Source organism: Carettochelys insculpta, chromosome 29 (genome assembly GCF_033958435.1).
Source record: "Carettochelys insculpta isolate YL-2023 chromosome 29, ASM3395843v1, whole genome shotgun sequence".
Lineage (NCBI taxonomy): Eukaryota > Metazoa > Chordata > Testudines > Carettochelyidae > Carettochelys > Carettochelys insculpta.
The window spans coordinates 7,987,696-8,005,876 of record NC_134165.1 but is presented as its reverse complement, the minus strand read 5'-3'; the positions used below and the strand labels follow the sequence as shown (position 1 = coordinate 8,005,876).

Below are 18,181 nucleotides of genomic sequence, written 5' to 3'. Positions count from 1 at the left end.
CTTTCCAGACTTGATTTAAAACTTGTTAGTGAAGAAGACTGCCATGACCCTTGGTAAATTGTTCTGACGATTAATTACGCTCCCAGTTAAAATATAGCTCTTGGCGCCAGTCTGAATTTGTGTCACTCCAGCTTCCTGCTGTTGGGTGAAGTTATGCCTTTCTCTGCTAGATTGAAGATCCCATTATTAAATGTTTATTCCTCAGGTAGCTATGTATAGACTAAGATAAGGCCCTTCCCCATAGCCTTCTGCTTGTTGATGTAAATAGACTGAGTTGCTTGAGGCTATAAAGCAGGTTTTCTAATTCTTTAATTATTCTTTGGGTGCTTCTCTTAGCCTCTTCAATATGTGCACATCCTTCCTGAACCAGACACACCAGAAGTGGTCACAGCACTCCAGGAACAACCACACAAGTGCCTGAGACAGATAAAATAACCTCTCTGCTCCTACTTAAGAAACAGCACTCTGACCCACGTGTATACATTAGTCCTTTAGGCCATAGCATCACAATGGGGGGGTCATGCTTAGCTGACTATCCATCACAACTCACAAAGCTTTTTCAGAGTTTTGGCTTCCCAGGACACAGTCCCCATCCTGTGAGTATGGCTTACACTCCTTGCTCCTAAAGATATACGTTTAGCATATGCATATTGTGTGCTTCGGCTTAGTTTACCAAGATCCAGATCACTTTCTGGAGAAGAGGATCATGATATCTGTCTGGAAGCTGGCCACTCCAGACAGCTACCATTCCGTCAGTTTGGTGTGGGCAAGGCCACATTTGGGGCTGTCATGATGGAGGTAAGGAGGCCCGGGCATGCACCCACTGGGGTTGGAGTGCCCAGGGTGGGGCTGGGATGGGGACTGGAACACCTTGCATGCCCTCGTGGATGCCTATGCCCCCCCCCCATCCCATCTGCATAAGGGACCTGGACATGGCCATCGTGGGCTTCACTACACTGGGGTTCCTGAATTGTTTTGGGGCCCTCAACGAGACCCACATACCCATCCGTGCCCCGGAGCACAGCGGAGGAGAATTCATGCACAGAAAAGGCTACCAGTCAGTGATTCTGCAGGCAGTGGTGGACAGCTGGGGCTGGTTCCAGGACGCTTATGTGGGCTGGCCTGCCTGCATGCATGACGTGTGGGTCTTCTGCCACTTGGGCCTGTGCTGCCAGCTGGAGGCAGAGACCTACATACCCCAGAGGGATTTCCCTCTGGGGGACACCACAGTGTCCCTCTGCCTGGTGGCCGACACAGCATACCCACTCCAGCCCTGGCTCATGAGGCCCTATACGGGCCAGCCCACCCCCAGCCAGGAGGAGTTCAACAGCCAGCTCAACCAAGCCCAACAGGTGGTTGAGTGACCTGTCAGCTGCTTGACGGTGCGGTGGCGCTGCCTCCTGGCCCGCCTGTGGGGTGAGCATCCTAAATGTTCCCCAGGTGGTGGGTTCCTGCTGCACTCTCCACAACATTGTGGAGAGTAAAGGGGAGGCCTTTGTGCAGGGGTGGTTGGCCGAAGCCAGCACAAACTACCTCCCAGCTGGCCACTGCCCCTAGCCACCAGGCTCACCAGGCTCACCAGGCCGGGCTCTGAATCCAGGAAGCCCTGTGCTATTACTTCAATCAGAGGCCCCAGTAAGTGCCACCCTGGCCAACCCCAGTGGGTCTCCTGCACACTCATCCCAACCCTGCACACCCTGTGTCACCACCTCCTGCACATTGCCCCTCACCTCCCGCACACCACCCCTCACCTCCTGCACAGAGCACTCAGGGGTTTTGGAAAAATAAAGGTTTATAGTGTGTACCAGAAAACGTGTGGATAATGTGTGCTAAGAACAATATAACATCCAACTATTTGCAGTGGGGGCTAACTACGTACAGGAGGAGGGGGACCTAGGTGGCAAGCCTGGGTGAGACATCACTCTGGGGCAAGGGTGGAGGGCCATGACCCACACCAGCCCTGGGATGTGCCCCCCTCAACCTTGTCCAGGTCCCTGGTGGGGCTGGGAGGGTGCAGGGAGGACAGGGATATAGGGCCATGGGATTGGCCTTGGCCCAGCAGTCTGGGCCAGTGGAACCCTCTTCCAGGGGGCTGGTGGGTGGTGCTGCAGCAGGAGGGGCAGAAGGGGGGCAGCCGGGGGGGGTTGATGGGGGGGCTGCCGGGGGGGGCGTGGCAGGAAGTGACAGCTGGGCCAGCAGCTCCCAGTATGAAGCCACCATGTCTTGGAAAATGGTAAGAAACTCCCCCAAGGCCTCCTGGCACCAAGTGGCCTCCCCCTCTTCAAACCAGAGGCACCGTTCTGCCAGCTTCACCTGCCACTGGATGGAGGCAGAGAGGTGGGGGTCCGCCGCTGACTGCCTTTAGCCCCTCTGCAACTAGGGTCATCCTGGTGCTGGGGATGGCTCCAGCTGGTCACTGTCCCTCACCTCCAAGGGGCTGTCCAGGACCAACAATGGGGTGAGGTTCTCCTGGCCCTTGGATGGTGTGGCTGCAGAAACAGGAGCAGAGAGGGGAACAGGCTGTGAGTACTGACCCCTGCCCTGTGGCCCATGCCCCCCATCGCCCCGTGGACAGCAGGTCCCTATCCCCTGTCCCTCATCTATGGGTGGGGTGGCCCTTGTGCAGTCCACCCTCTGGGGGTGGGGCACAGCGCTGTCAGAGGGAGCTGGTGCTGATGGCCACTGGCAGCTTTGCTGCCATCCTGAGAGCTGTGGTCCAGCAGGGCCCTGGCAGGCCGGGGTCTGCAGGGAGGAGTCCCCAGTTGTCTATGGTGCCTCTGGCCCATGATCCGGGGTATGTGCCCTGTGGGGTACGTACCTGAGGATCCACTGCTGAGGTCAGGAGGGCTACGTCTACACGTGCAGCCAACATCGAAATAGGCTATTTTGATGAATAACGTCTACACGTCCTCCAGGGCCGGCAACGTCGATGTTCAACTTCGACGTTGCTCAGCCCAACATCGAAATAGGCGCAGCGAGGGAACGTCTACATGTCAAAGTAGCACACATCGAAATAGGGATGCCAGGCACAGCTGCAGACAGGGTCACAGGGCGGACTCAACAGCAAGCCGCTCCCTTAAAGGGCCCCCTCCCAGACACAGTTGCACTAAACAACACAAGATACACAGAGCTGACAACTGGTTGCAGACCCTATGCCTGCAGCATAGATCCCCAGCTGCCGCAGAAGCAGCCAGAAGCCCTGGGCTAAGGGCTGCTGCCCACGGTGACCATAGAGCCCCGCAGGGGCTGGAGAGAGAGCATCTCTCAACCCCCCAGCTGATGGCCGCCATGGAGGACCCAGCAATTTCGACGTTGCGGGACGCGGATCGTCTACACGGTCCCTACTTCGACGTTGAACGTCGAAGTAGGGCGCTATTCCTATCTCCTCATGAGGTTAGCGACTTCGACGTCTCGCCACCTAACGTCGAAGTTAACTTCGAAATAGCGCCCGACGCGTGTAGACGCGACGGGCGCTATTTCGAAGTTGGTGCCGCTACTTCGAAGTAGCGTGCACGTGTAGACGCAGCTGAGATGGCCATCTGGCAAATGCCCAGCTGGAGGTGCAGGAGGAGAAGTCTATGAGCAGGTCCCCCGCCTCGCTGAACCAGTCCCCAGCTGTGACTGTCTCTGTCTCTGGTTCTACAAGGCTGGAAGGAGGTGTCCCAGAGGCCCAGGATGCTCCAGACCTCCCGGTAGAAGGGGAACGAAGTGGGGACGGCCCCCAACCAGCTGGCCGAGTCCCAAGCCCAGGCTTAACCCTGCCGCAGCTTCTTGACTCTACTCCTGACTTGGTCAAGAGTGCAGGCAGGGTGACCCCGGGTAAAAGCAGCTCTATTCTGCCACTTCATGCCCATGACCCGGAGCACTGCCTCCTCCTGCCAGAACCCCAGCAGGTCCCAGAGCTCGTGCTCCATTCCGCAGAGGGCGCACTTTCTCCCCACTGGCTGGAACCCTGGGTGCACTTGGACTGGGGGGGCCCTGGGGCTCCTGACCTGCCTAGGTGCTGGCCATTGCACGCAGGGGCTGCTCAGGGTCACACTGAGGTGTGCAGGGACAGCATGTGTAGCAGCTGATGCCTGCATGCTGTCAGCTTCCTGCAGTGAGGATTCTGGGTCTGTGCAGCTTTAAAAGCTGCTGCACACACAGACCATAGAGCCCCGCAGGCGCTGGGCAACACGTCTCTCCCTGACAGCCGATCACTGCCATGGCGGACCCCACTCTTTTGAAAAAGCAGAACACAGAGTATCTACACACATCCTTTTTCAAACAAAGCTGTCGAAAGGAGGGCCTCTTCCTGTTTCTTGTTTGTGTATCCCTTCTATTAATGCCAGATGCCTGCCAGAAGGGCCGGGTTAAACTCTTGTGGGGTTTTCCTGTCAAGGATACAACCAACTGGCTCGAGCCCCCACCCAGTGGCCTGGGACAATTTCAACCCCGTGCTGGGTGCCTGTAAGGTGGTTCTCCACCCACCCCACCCCCACCGCCCCCCGCAAGCACAGAGTCTGAGATAGAAATGGCTTGTTTAATGACCATAACCTACCCCAAGGTTACAGCGACAAATGCAGTATATCTAAGCAAAGAAGAAACAAACCCCCTTCACCCAGATACCATCCCCATATGCAGTAGAACCCAGTCTCTTGCTGGGGCTCTTGGCCCTTTACCCCACACACAGTTACAGGATGTACCTTCCGCGCTGCAGTCCCAAACCCAAAGCCCGCAGACACATCACCAGGGCAGTACCAGCTGTCCACTTGTCTGCAGCCTCCCCTTGCTGCCACCAGCCACTCCTCCTACCAGCTGCCCACCATTGTCGCTCCCAACCCCACTGCTTAGGATCACCCTAAGGCAGAGCCCTGTGATTTCAGCTCTGTGTGACCTCAGCTGCCACTCTGTGATTTCAGCTCCTGGTATCTCTCTTTTGGGGTTTCACAAACACTGTAGTATCCAGCTCTACCTTTCAACAGGTGGGGAGGGTTAATCAAGCCAGGCTTAGAGCTATGTGGCCAAGGCACAGGCCAGGCCACAAGCTGGCTCAACCAGTGCCCCTCCACTTCTCTCTTACAATGCTTTAAACCAGGGAGCCCTGTGTAATCAATGTCTTACACAGCTAAGGCGACTGCCCTGCCCCCCACAACAACCCAGAGCATTGGTGAGACCTCACAACTCCCGCATTAAGTTTCAGCTTAAATTGTGATTTTACAACTACGTTTACAATAGACCAAATCTCATGGCTTACTTGCTACCCATTAGGCTTTGCCTGAAAGGTATTACACATGCACACCTTTGCATTCTCATGCAAATGATCTCTGGGAGACACATTCCTCCCAGCCTTCAGCAGCACTGCATTCCTTCTGCCACATTCCCTACATCTGGAAGAGTGATTTCAATTCCTGCTGCACCTGCCATCGATTTCATGTTCGAAAGAGCACGCAGCGTGTGTAGACGCACTGCACGCTACTTCGAATTGGGGCCTGCTCTTTCAAAAGACTTGCCTAGTGTAGATGCAGCAATCATGAAAAACATCTGGGCTACGTCAACACCAGCACACGACGTCGAATTCGCCTATTTCGAAGTAAGAACATCAAAATGGACTACTTCGACACATATCATCTACACGTCCTCCAGGGCTGGTGCCATTGACGTTCAACATCGAAGTAGCAACGGGGAATGTCAAAAAGAGCCGCCCTGGAAGGAAACATGGAGCATCCACACACACAAGCCCTCCCCGTCAAAATAAGGGCCCAGAAATGACCACGGACCAGGTCACAGGCTGGACTAGCCCTCCCGGGTCAACAGCAAGCCGCTCCTTTAAAGGGCCCCTCCCAGACACACCCAGCCTGCACAGCATGAGGCCCGCAGAGTACTCTCCACACTCTCGCAGACCACATGACAGCAGCTATGGACCCCCAGCAGCAGCAGCAGCAGCAGCAGCAGCAGCAGCAAGACGCCCTCCAGGTAGTCATCCAGGGGGCAAGCGCCCTGCTAGGTGCTGCCCAGGAGGCCGCCCAGTGGTTCCTGCCAGAGGAGCCCTCCCCAGGGGCAGACAGGGACACCCCTGACCACCGGGCTCCCCTCTTCCTCCCCTGCTGGCTGTTCCCCCACCTGTGGAGCTACCCCCACCAGCTCTGAGTGGTGGGAGCAGCTGGTCATGCGGGAGTGGGATGATGACCAGTGGCTGCAGAACTTCTGCATGTGCCGGCAGAACTTCCTGGAGCTCTGGCAGTGGCTCACCCCCCCACTGAGGCACCAGGACACACGGATGCGGCGCGCCCTCCCCGTCAAGAGGAGGGTCGCAATAGCCATCTGGAAGCTGGCCACTCCAGACAGCTACCACTCCGTGGGACACCAGTTTGGAGCAGGAAAGGCCATGGTCGGGGCTGTCGTCATGGAAGTAAGGAGGCCTGGGCTTGCACCCACTGGGGGGTGGGGGGGCTGGGGGTGAGGCTGTGAAGAGAGGGGTGCCAGGGAAGGAGGGGCTGGACAGGGGGGTACCCGGGCAGATGCCCAGGAGGGGAGCCTGGGGGGGAGGGTCCTGGGGCACCCTGCACACCCTCATGGGCCCCTGCATTCCCTCCCCACAGGTGGTCCGTGCTCTCAATGCCATGCTGCTCCAGAGGGTCATCCGACTCAGGGACCTGGATGCAGCCGTTGCCAGGTTCGCTGCCATGGGGCTCCCGAACTGCTTCGGGGCCCTGGACAGGACCCACATCCCCATCCGCAACCCAGACCACAGCGGAGGAAGATACATCAACCGCAGGGGCTACCATTCTGTGGTCCTGCAGGACATGGTGGACAGCCAGGGCTGCCTCCAGGATGTGTACATGGGCTGGCCCGGCTGCACACACAACGCCCGTGTTTTTAAGAACTCGGGCCTGTGCTGCCGGCTGGAGGCAGGGACCTACATCCCCCAGAGGATGTGTGCCCCTCTGCCTCGTGGCAGATGTGCCCATACCCCAGCCACCCCAATGCCAGCCAGGAGCGGTTCAATGCCCGCCTGAACCACGCCTGCCAGGTGGTGGAGAGGACCTTCGGCCGCCTGAAGGGCTGCTGGCAGTGCCTCCTTGCCTGCCTTGATGTTGGCCTCCAGAACATCCCCCAGGTTGTGGGCACGTGCTGCACACTCCACAACATTGTCGAGAGCAAAGGGGAGGCCTTCATCCGCGGGTGGGTGGTCGACACCGCCATGTGCTCCCCCTAGCTGGCCACCACACCCAGCCGCCAGGCCCACCACAAGGGGGTAAGGGTCTGTGAGGTTCTGTGGGCCCATTTCAATCAGGGAGACCCCTGAACACTTCCCTGGCCTCCCCCGGAGGACTGCGCCACACACCGCCCGCAACACCCACATGCCACTCCCGCAACAAGCACATGTCTCCGGTTCTTTGGAAAATAAAACTGTGATTTTTGGAAGACTGCTAACTGTCATATGTTCACAACAAAAAGTAGTATGCCCTGGATGGAAGCTGGAGATGTGTAGATAAGCATAGCGGTCCAGGAAGTGACTTTCTTGTGTGGACTGGTCCAGGCTAAGGTTGATGGTGGGGTGGAAACCGTTGAAATCACGGTGGAACGCTTCAAGAGCCTCCTTCCCAGGAGTCCACATGATGAAGATGTCATCAATGTAGTGCAGGTAGAGGTGGGGCACGAGGAGACAAGAACTGAGAAAGCAGTGTTCTAGGTCAGCCGTAAAAATGTGGGCATACTGTGGGGCCATGCAGGTGCCCATAGCAGTGTCACTGATTTGAAGGTATAATTTGTCCCCAAATCTGAAATAGTTGTGGGTGAGGACAAAGTCACAAAGCTCCGCCACCATTTGTGCCTTGGTCTCATCAAGGATAATGTTCCTAACAGCTTGGAGTTCATCTTCATGTGGGATACTGGCGTAAAGGACCTCTATATCCATGGTGGCCAGGATGGTTTTTTCAGGAAGGTCACCAATAGGTTGTAGTTTCCTGAGGAAGTTGGTGGTATCTCGAAGAAAGCTGGGCGTGCTGGTAGCATAGGGTCTAAGTAGAGAGTCCACATATCCAGACAATCCTGAGGTGAGGATGCCAATGCCTCACATGATGGGGCATCTGGGATTTCCAGGTTTATGGATAGGGTAGCAGGTAGAATAAACCTGGTTTGGGTTCAAGGGGTGTGTCTGTGTAAATCTGTTCCTGTGTTTTTATAGGGACGGTCTTGAGCAGATGCTGTAGTTTCTTTGTGTATTCCTCAGTGGGATCCTCTGACAGACGCTTGTAGAATGTGGTATTGGAGAGTTGCCTGGCAGCCTCCTTTTGGTAGTCTGTTCTATTCATGATGGCAACCAGCCCTTCATGTCCCCCTGTACATAGTTTATTATAGATGTCCCCACCTGTATATAGTTATTTTCAATGATTCTGTTTTATTGGTTTATACATGCCAAAAAGAGGCAAAATTTTTGGTTATGTAAATAATGACTGTTTTATTTTTCAAAAAACCTGTGTCCCATGTGCTTTTGGTGAGGGTGGGGTGTGGGTCCTGGGGCGGGGTGCAGGGATGGCCTGGGTGTCGCTCACTAGGCCCCCTGGTCGAAGTATTCCCTCAGGGCCTCCCGGACCCAGACCCTGTGCTGGTGGGCCTGGCGGCTCGGGGCAGCGGCTGGCTGGGGGTAGGCTGTTCCAGCCTCCAGTGCCCAGCCCTGCACGAAGGCCTCCCCCTTGCTTTCCACCAGGTTGTGGAGCGTGCAGCAGGCACCCACAACCTGGGGGATGTTTTGGAGGTCCAGGTCTAGGCGTGCCAGGAGGCAATGCCAGCAGCCCTTCAGGCACCCGAAGGCTCGCTCGACCACTTGGCGGGCATGGTTGAGTCGGGCGTTGTAGTGCTCCTGGCTAGCATTGAGGTGGCCTATATAGGGCCACATAAGCCAGGGCTGGAGGGGGTAAGCCGCATCCCCCACAATGCAGAGGGGTACGATGGTGGTATCCCCCAGAGGGATATCCCTCTGGGGGATACAGGTCCCCGCCTGCAGTTGGTGGCATAGTCCTGAATTCCGGAAAATGCATGCATCATGGGTACAGCCAGGCCACCCCATGTGTACGTCCTGGAAGCAGCCACGGCTGTCCACTATGGCCTGCAGGACCACAGAGTGGTAGCCCTTCCTGTTGATATAGTGGCCACCGCTGTGGTCTGGGGCGCGGATGGGGATGTGGGTCCCATCAAGAGCTCCAAAGCAGTCAGGGAATCCCATGGCAGCGAATCCCTCAACGGCCGCGTCCAGGTCCCCAACTCGGATGACCCTCTTCAGCAGCAGGGCATTGAGTGTATGCACCACCTGTGGAGAGGGAACATGGGTGCCTGTGAGGGTTTGCAGAGTGTGACCCCCTCACCCAGGCCCCCCTCACCCAGGTCCCCTCCGCAGGGGGTTCAGACCCAGGCCTCCTTACCTCCATCAGGACAGCCCCAACTGTGACCTTTCCCACTCCAAACTGCTGTCCCACGGAGCAGTAGCTGTCTGGAGTGGCCAGCTTCCAGACAGCTATTGCGACCCTCTTCTCGATGGGGAGGGCGCACCGCATCTGGGTGTCATGGTGCCTGAGTGCGGGGGTGAGCCACTGGCAGAGTTCCATGAAGGTCTGCCAGCTCATGCGGAAGTTCTGCAGCCACTGTTCATCATTCCATTCCCCCATAACCAGGTGCTCCCACCACTCGGTGCTGGAGGGGTAGCTCCGGCGGGCGGGGGGGGAGCAGGAGGGCACAATGGTCTGGGGCATCTCCTGGTGCCCCTGGGAAGGGCTCCCATTCCAGAAGCTGCTGGGCAGCTGCCCAGGCAGCATCTAGAAGGGCACCTGCTCTGCAGGAGGTGGCTTGGAGGGCTTCCAGCTGCTGCCGGACATCCATGTCTGCGGCCTCGAGGTCTGTGAGGCTTGTATCACCAACGCAGGGCTGCTCGTGCAGTGTAGGCCAGGTGTGTCAGGGAGGGGCCCTTTAAGGGAACAGCTTGCTGCTGCCCCGGAAGGGCTAGTCTGCTCTGTGACTCCATCCGTGGGCTTTCTTGGCCCCTTATTTCGAAAGAGGGGGCTTGTGTGTGTGGACGCTCCGCATTTCCTCCTGGGGCGGCTCCTTTCAACGTTCCCCGGTGCTACTTCGATGTTGAACATTGACGTCACCAGCCCTGGAGGACGTGTAGATGATAATCGCTGAAGTAGCCTATTTCGATGTTCTTGCTTTGAAATAGGCTACTTCGACGTAGTGTCCTAGTGTAGACATAGCCTCAAACTTTAGTAACAGAATCAGCCTGTGTCTGATTAAAAATTGTTTTCACATTACTTAAACTTTTGCAGAGTGTGTGTGTCCGCGTGTGTGCAAACGTGTTCATTGGGCCTTGGAATTTTATTATGCTTTCTACTAGTTTTCCTGAAAAGATGGTTCACAGACAGTCTAGATTAAAACTGATCTGATTTAATAATGTTCTCATTACTAACTTTGCACAATGGCAGAAAGACAACTGAATTTGGAAAGAAAGCTATATCACCAATACCAAGTATATCAGTAACTGCACTTGACTCGTATAGAGTTCTCAGTTCTGTATGTAGCAGTAATAAGTGTACAATGATACTGGGGAAGGTTAAAGTTACAGTTGTGCTAGGATTTTATTTCTTCACAAAACACAGGTGGCTGGTATCTGGCACTTTATTTTGACGTAGCAGTGGGCACACCAAAGAAGCAAATGACTAAATGCATAAGAATTTCTGGGAGGGCTCTTTTTTTAAGATTCCCAAGTGTCCGAGCCAGCAACATACAAATCAGCCTTAATGCTAGCCAGGTATTAGGACAACTCTCCTAAGGTGTTTAATGAACATACAAAGCATGCACTCAGTTTCTCTCATGTGCAGCTCTCTTTTATAACAGTCTCCATTGACTATCATAGAGTATTGTAAAACAGGACATAAAAAGTAGTGCTAGAAGCCAAAACTCCCTTGTCTCATGACTAGCTGCCTAGAACCCTGCTGCATACCACCATAGGCTTGTCATCATCTACTCTCACTATGAACAGTTCCAGTAATTGCTGGCCAGCAGTGTGGGCTCAGAACCAGCTCAAATGTCCTGGCATTTGTACCTCAGACTTGGCAAGCCCAGTGGGATGGCACAGAGCAGCAATGGTGGTGTAGCCAGGAGCACCAGAACCAAGGAGGAGCATAGACTCTGCATGTGCTGTTGTTTCTGGGCCTGCAAGAGGAAGGCCCCACAAGTTATCACCGCCTGTCACTTCACACAGCTGGACCAAGGGTCCCAATGTCACTACAGACCTATCGGCATCAGGGCAGTGGACATACCCATGCTTAGCTCATGTCCTGTCTCTTATCTGAGCCTTACACACTCACTGCGCTCACTCTGACAAGCCAAAGCACAGCTGGGCACGTGTCTGGGAAGCGGCTGGTGCTAAGGTCTCTGTTGCCCTGCTCCCAGGATTCTACACTCCATGGCAGGTGTGGGGTTGGTCCTAAAGGGCTCTGCCCACTTTGTCCCTGGGATTCTGGGACCCACAGCTGGGATGGGGCTGGTGCTGAAGGATCTGCTTGCCCTGCCCCCAGGTTGCTGGCTCCACAAATGGGATAGGGCTAATTCAGAGGGCTCTGCCTGCCCTGCCCTTGGAATCCTGGCACCCACAGCTGGGATTAAGCTGGCACTTAGGGCTACGCCTGCCCTGCCCCTGGGGTCTTGAACCTTACAGCTGGTATCTGACTCTCCCCACTCTACACTGGGGTCTTGGGCACCATGGCTGGGATGGGGCTAATGCTATGGGCTCTGCCTATCTTGCTCCCCAGGTTCTGGGCACCATGGCTGGGATGAGGCTGGCACTAAGGGTTCTGCCCATCCTGCTCCCAGGTGACTGGGTGCCACAGCTCGGATGAGATTGGAACTGAAGGTGGACCCTGCCCAGCCCCTGGGTACTGAGCCCCTTGGCTGGGATGAGGCTGTGACTAAGTGCTCTGCCTACTCTATGGTGCTGCCCCCACAGTTGGCATGGGGCTGTGATTAAGCATTCTTCCTGCTCTGCTCTTCAATGCTGCCCCACAGCTGGGATAGGGCTGGCATGAAGGGCACTGTCTGCCCTACCCCAGAGGATCTGGGCCCTATTTCTGGGAATGGACTTTGGACTTTGCCTGCCCTTCCTCCAGGGTACTGAGCCTCACAGCTTGCCTAGGGCAAGCACTAAGGGCACTGCTTGATTTCCCCAGAGGTGATGGGTCCCATGGCTGGAATGGGGCTGGCACTAAGGACTTGCCCTGCCTGCCCCTGGGGTCACAGATCCCATGGCTGGGTTGCAGTTGGCACTAAGGTCTTTCCCTGCCTGCCACTGGGGTCCCGGGTCCCATGGCAGGGATGGGGCTGGCACTAAGGTCTTTCCCTGCCCTGCCCCTGGGGTCCTGGGTCCCATGGCTGGGATGGGGCTGGCACTAAGGACTTTCCCTGCCTGCCCCTGGGGTTCCAGCTCCCATGGTTGGGTTGCAGTTGGCACCTGCCCCCAGCATCCTGAGCAATTTTTCCTCTCGTTTTTCCCTCCATATGAAGAATAAAGTTAGTGGTGTGGTGCCAAGGCATGTGCAGATGTGCACCACCAGCAGAAACACAGGCTGTCAGCCACAAGTACTGTGCTGGGCAGCATTTGGATCTCTCCTGGGTGGCCAACAAAGCACTCAGCTTACAAGGAACACTGCTCCTGGACCCCATGGCTCCTTATGGGGCTGGCACTCAGAGCCCTGCCTGCCTTGTCCATGAGGTGCTGGGCCCCATGGCTGGGATGGAGCTGGAACTGAGGGCTCTGCCACCCCTGCTCCTGTAGCTCTGGCCGCACAGCTGACATGGGGCTGGTGCTAAGGGCTCTGTATGCCCTGTGTGAAAGTCAAAAGATGAATTATACTGTAGTATAGTATAAGTTCAAGGAATACTGTTTGTTCCTGAACAGGAAGGAGACGATTATGTTACTGTTGTTTGTAGGTATGCAGGATGGATCAGAGTGGAGCCAGGTGTGTCTGGGATAACAGAAAAAGGAACATTAGGTGTTAGACAGAAAGTAATTGAGATAACCAGGGAGATAGGGACGGGAGATTGCTGAGGCTTGATATGGAAATGAAGATACGGCAACTAGTCTCATGGGAACCATGTGAGTCCTGCCCCTTTTGTAATCTTGTTAATTTTGACCTGCATCTGACAAAGTGGGTCTTTGCTCAGGAAAGCTGATGCTCCTACCTTTCTGTTAGTCTGTAAGGTGCCAAAGGACCCTCGTTGCTCCTGTTAATTTTGCTTTCTTTCATCTGTATAACATTTTCTGGGTGCATTAGCAGAGCAGCTTTGCCAATAAACGGAGTGGTCTGACAAATCTGTCAGTCCTGAGTCTGACTTTGACACCTGCTCCCAGGGTTTTTGGTCCCTCAGCTAGGATGGAAGTGGCACAAAGGACTCTTCCTGCCCTACCACTGGGACGCTGAATCGTACAGCTGGGGTGGAATTGATACTAAGGGCTCTGTCCACCTGGGCCCCAGCATGCTGGGTCTGATGGCTAGGATGGGGCTGGAACTAAGTGCTCTGTCTAACCTGGCCTACAGTGTTGCCCTGCAGTTGCAATGGTGCTGTGGCCATCCTGCTTCCAGAGTGCTGGGCCCTATGTCTGAGATGGAGCCAGGACTAAGGGCTCTCTCTGCCTTGGCCCCAGATTGCTTGGTTCCATGACTGGGATGGGGCTGGATCTAAGGCCTTGCACCCCTCCCACGTCCTGAAACCCCTTCTGCACTCAGATTCTGTCACAGAGCCCACACCACCTACAGCCACCTGGCATGGAAAAAGACAGCCCTGGCAAGTCACATCTCTACACACAGATACAAGCAAGATCCATCTCACTCCGACGAAGCTGGTTGCCTCCCTCTGACATTACCTTGATACCAGCCATTACCTTGCACCTGGTGAGTCAGTTCAAACATGTTTACTCATTACTAAATTTATCTGCCATTACTCAGGTCCTTAACTCACAGCAGTTTTGCTTTCCTTCATGTAAATCATTGTCCTGAGTGTGACTGGGGTGGAGAGGTTAAGTACACACATTGCCCTGGGTCAAGAGGACTATCCCAGCCCTCTGTCACTGCAGCAGCTTGGTGGCAGTTGAGAAGTGCCTTGCCATTGCCGCTGCAGCGCCTGGGGACAAGCCGAAGTCCCAGACCTTACTCCCAGCTCAGAATTCACTGTCTAGATTATGGGGAGGAGGGGGAGGCTGGTACTAAGGGTCCCACATTGGAATCTCGCTATTTGCTGTGATTTGTGTGTCTGACAGGGACCCATTGCTACCCAGCATAAAGAAAACTATCAGGTGTAAGATAAAGGGCTCTGGGGGATTAACTGCTAAGAGGAACAAATCAGGGCAAATTGCTGAGAAACTGGGGCTACTTACAGCCGAAGACTACAGGTCCTTCTCTATAAGGCACTAAACCAGTCACAAAAAGCTTGTATCAAAACAAAAAGCAGTCAAGTAGCACTTTAAAGACTAGCAAAATAGTTTTATTAGGTGAGCTTTCGTGGGACTGCTTTTTGTTTTGATAGTGTATAGACTAGCACGGCTTACTCTCTGTTACTATTCAACATGCAAGGCACTACATTTAGCCGTTTTGAATGGAGATCCATCAACTACATGAAAAAACTCGCCCAGATCCAGATTTTTTGTCCCACGAAAGCTCACCTAATAAACTATTTTGCTAGTCTTTAAAGTGCTACTTGACTGCTTTTTGTTTTGATAGTGTATAGACTAGCATGGCTTCCTCTCTGTTACTATTCAAAAAGCTTGCATGTTTATCACACTGGCTGCAAGAAGCCACACAAGCAATCCCCTTACATACTCCAGCTTCTCCTGTGCCATAACCAGTACCACACCTAACACAAATAAGAGGTTAGGAAAACCAGTCTCTCCAAACCCGAATAGGCTCTTCTCATCCCAAAGGACCAGCCATAGTCCCAGCTCAATTTATGCCTCAGATCTTACCCAAAACAACATGCTACATCTGCCTACACTAAAGCACAACGTCGAAGTAGCAGGCACAGCTTCAAAATAGCACGCGCCATGTCTACGTGTGCCATGTGCGACTTCGAAGTTGAAATCAACATTAGGTGTGGAGACATGGAAACTGCTATTGCTATGAGAAGATGGGAATAGCAGCCTACTTTGATGTCTAATGCCAAAGTAGGACACGTATAAACGATCCATGTGGCGCTACTTCGAAATAGCGGGGTCTGCCATGGCGGCAATCAGCTGGGATGCAGAGATGTGCTGCCCAGCCCCTGCAGGGCTCTATGATCTCTGCACCTAGCAGCTCTTAAGGCCACACGGACCCGGAAAACCTGTTAGCAGGAAGCTGAGACTGTGCAGGCAGCAGCTGCACCATGTGGTGCCCCTGCACAGTCCAGAGAAAGCTGATGGCAGCCAGCCAGCGCCCCCCCCCGAGTATACCCAGGGCTCCCCCTCTAGGCCATCTTAGGGCTCCCAAGCCTCCAGCTGGCAGGGCAGGAAGCGGGGCCCCTCCTGTACCGACACTGAGCTCCACAACCTGCTGGGGCTCTGGGGTGAGAAGGAGGTGCTCCACGTAATGGGAGCAAGCGGCAGGATGCAGATGCACTCAGCCAGCTGGCCAAGGGCCTGACCTCCCAGGCTCACCCTGCCCACACTCCTGACCGCATCCACAGTAAGGTCAAGGAGCTGCGGCAGGGTTACACCCAGATGCAGGACTCAGCCAGCCAGTTGGGGGCCACCCCCCACTGCTTGCCCCTATTACTGGGAGCTCAGGGCCATCCTGGGTCCCCAGGACACTTCCTCCCCACCGGCCGTCCTCAACACCACAGCCAAAGAGCCCAAGCGACATGGAGCTTAGTCGGGACTGGAGGCCAGCCCTGCACTCTCAGGGCCAGAGCCGGCACCATCCGAGTGGTCCAGTGAGGAGGGGGAGCTCATGATTGACCTCCCCTCCTGCAGCTCCAGCCAGGCATCCACCCGATGGGCCTCCCCCGACCATGGTGGTGGACCATCAGGTACGTACCCCACAAGGCACGCACCCATGGTGGGGGGGCACCATACGTGACTGGGGGCTCCCCACACGCCCAGCAGACCCCAGCTCACCAGAACTCAGGCAGACCACGGCCCCAGGACGGCAGCACAGCCCCAGTGCCCATCAGCACCTGCACCCATAGACAGCACCACACCCAGCCCCCAGGAGGAAGGTGAGGGGGCGGACGACAAGGGGCCACCCACAGGGACACTGCACGCATGGATGGGGACCTGACGCCCACGGGGGCATGGGGGATGTGGGCCAAGGGGCAGGGTTTGGTACTCACGGCCTCCCTTTCTCTTCCCCCATTTCCGCAGCTGCACCATCTGAGGGCCAGGACAGCACAGCACCATCCATTGTCCTGGACAGCCCCCCCAGGTCCCCGGACTGTGACCACCCAGGGGCACCATCAGCGCGAGGACAGACCCACCCCTGCTGGGGCTAGGGGCATAGCACCATGGACCCCGAGGTGGCTGCCGCCCCCTGGTGCCAGGTGGACATCATGGAGTGGCAGCTATGATTCAAGGAGCAGGAGGCCACCTGGTGCCAGGAAGCCTGGCGGGACTTGGCCATCTCTAAAAGGGTGGCTGCCTTCTCTGAAGAGCTGGTGGCCCAGCTGCCGCCCCCCACCACCCTCCCTGCTGCCCTTCCTGCCAGTCCTCCAGGGCAGGAACCCACTGGGGCTGATGCCTGGGCCGAGGACCTGCCCTGTCCGTGTCCTTGCCTTTACTGAACTGGTGCCAGCTTCCAGACAGCAACTGTGACCCTCTTCTAGACAGTGAGGGTGCACCGCACCCATGTGCCCTGGTGCCTCAGGGTTGGGGTCAGCCACTGGCAGAGCTCCATGAAGGTCTGCTGCTGCACGTGGAAATTCTGCAGCCACTGGTCATTGTCCCACTCTCTCATGACCAGGTTCTCCCACCACTTGGAGCAGGCAGAGCACCTGGTGGGGGGGACCAGGTGGGCCCCACAGTCTGGGGCATCCCCTTCTGCTCCTGGGGAGGGCTCCCCTGCCAGCAGCTGCTGGGCAGCCACCTGAGCAGCATCTAGCAGGGCACCAGCTCCTTGGGTGATGGCTTGCAGGGCTTCCAGCTGCTTCTGCTGCTGGGCATCCATAACTGCAGGCACTGGGTCTGTGAGGCTAGTGGCACCACCACAGAACTCATGCTATGCAGGCCGAGTGTGTTTGGGAGGGGCCCTTTAAAGGAGTGGCTTGCTGTTGCCCCAGAAGGGCTAGTCCACCCTGTGACCCCGTCCGCAGGCTTTCCTGGCCCCTTATTTCAAAAGGGGCTACTAGTGTGTGTGGACATTCCCTTTCCACATCTGGGTGGCCCCTTTCAACGTTCCATGCTGCTACTTCGACATCAAACATTGACGGTGCCGGCCTCGGCGAGTGTGTAGATGCTACGTGTCAAAGTAGTGTATTTTGATGTTGCTATTTTCAAATACGCTACTTTGACGTAGCGCTCTAGTGTAGACGTAGCCACAGTGTCAGTCATTTGGAATTTAAAACCTAAAGGTTCAATAATAAAAGGAAGAACTGGTTACGAGTAAACTTGTTAAAGGAACAAATTACAGACACCAGTTAGAAAGTGCCTGGTATGGGCTCTTAAAAGTCCCTACAAAACAATCTTTGTTAGGCTGGGTCACCACCCTTCCAAGCTCAATTCACAGATATGCCTGAAGAGATGAGCTGGAGTGAGAACCACCTGGAAGAACCCCCAGGGTCCTCAGAACCTTGCTCCTGTGGATGGAATTCCATGGTTCTTGCTGTATGAAAGTACCTCCCAAAATGGAGCTTGTTGCATGAGAAGTCACTTGTTCATGTCCTTCGTAGAAAAGCAGCCATTACCCACCTGATCTGCAGGTTTACGGCAACATTCCTTAGATGTGGATTGCACCGCACAAGGCCCCTTCCCAAGTACTCTGACTCACTTGACTGTCCAGCCTTTCACAACTGATAGGCAAGGCTGGCTGATAATCTCCCAGAAGCAAACATTTGCAAAACAAGTAAAAAGTCAATATTCATCTCTTCAAACACACACGAGACAGACCTATGAGGAGTATACACAGACTCAGTGAGGCCTCAGCTTTCCATAGACATCTCACTTGTCCCATGATGTGCAAAGTTTGGG

The 18,181-nt window shown here is 55.3% G+C and overlaps 1 long non-coding RNA gene across 1 annotated transcript in view; it reads left to right on the top strand.

Moving 5' to 3' along the window:
- LOC142002966 (uncharacterized) overlaps positions 1-18,181 on the top strand; it is a 59,302-nt gene extending 41,121 nt beyond the window's left edge. Inside the window, exon 3 of the long non-coding RNA XR_012642755.1 lies at positions 16,364-18,181. This is a non-coding gene — a long non-coding RNA (uncharacterized LOC142002966). The remainder of the gene's footprint in view (positions 1-16,363) is intronic.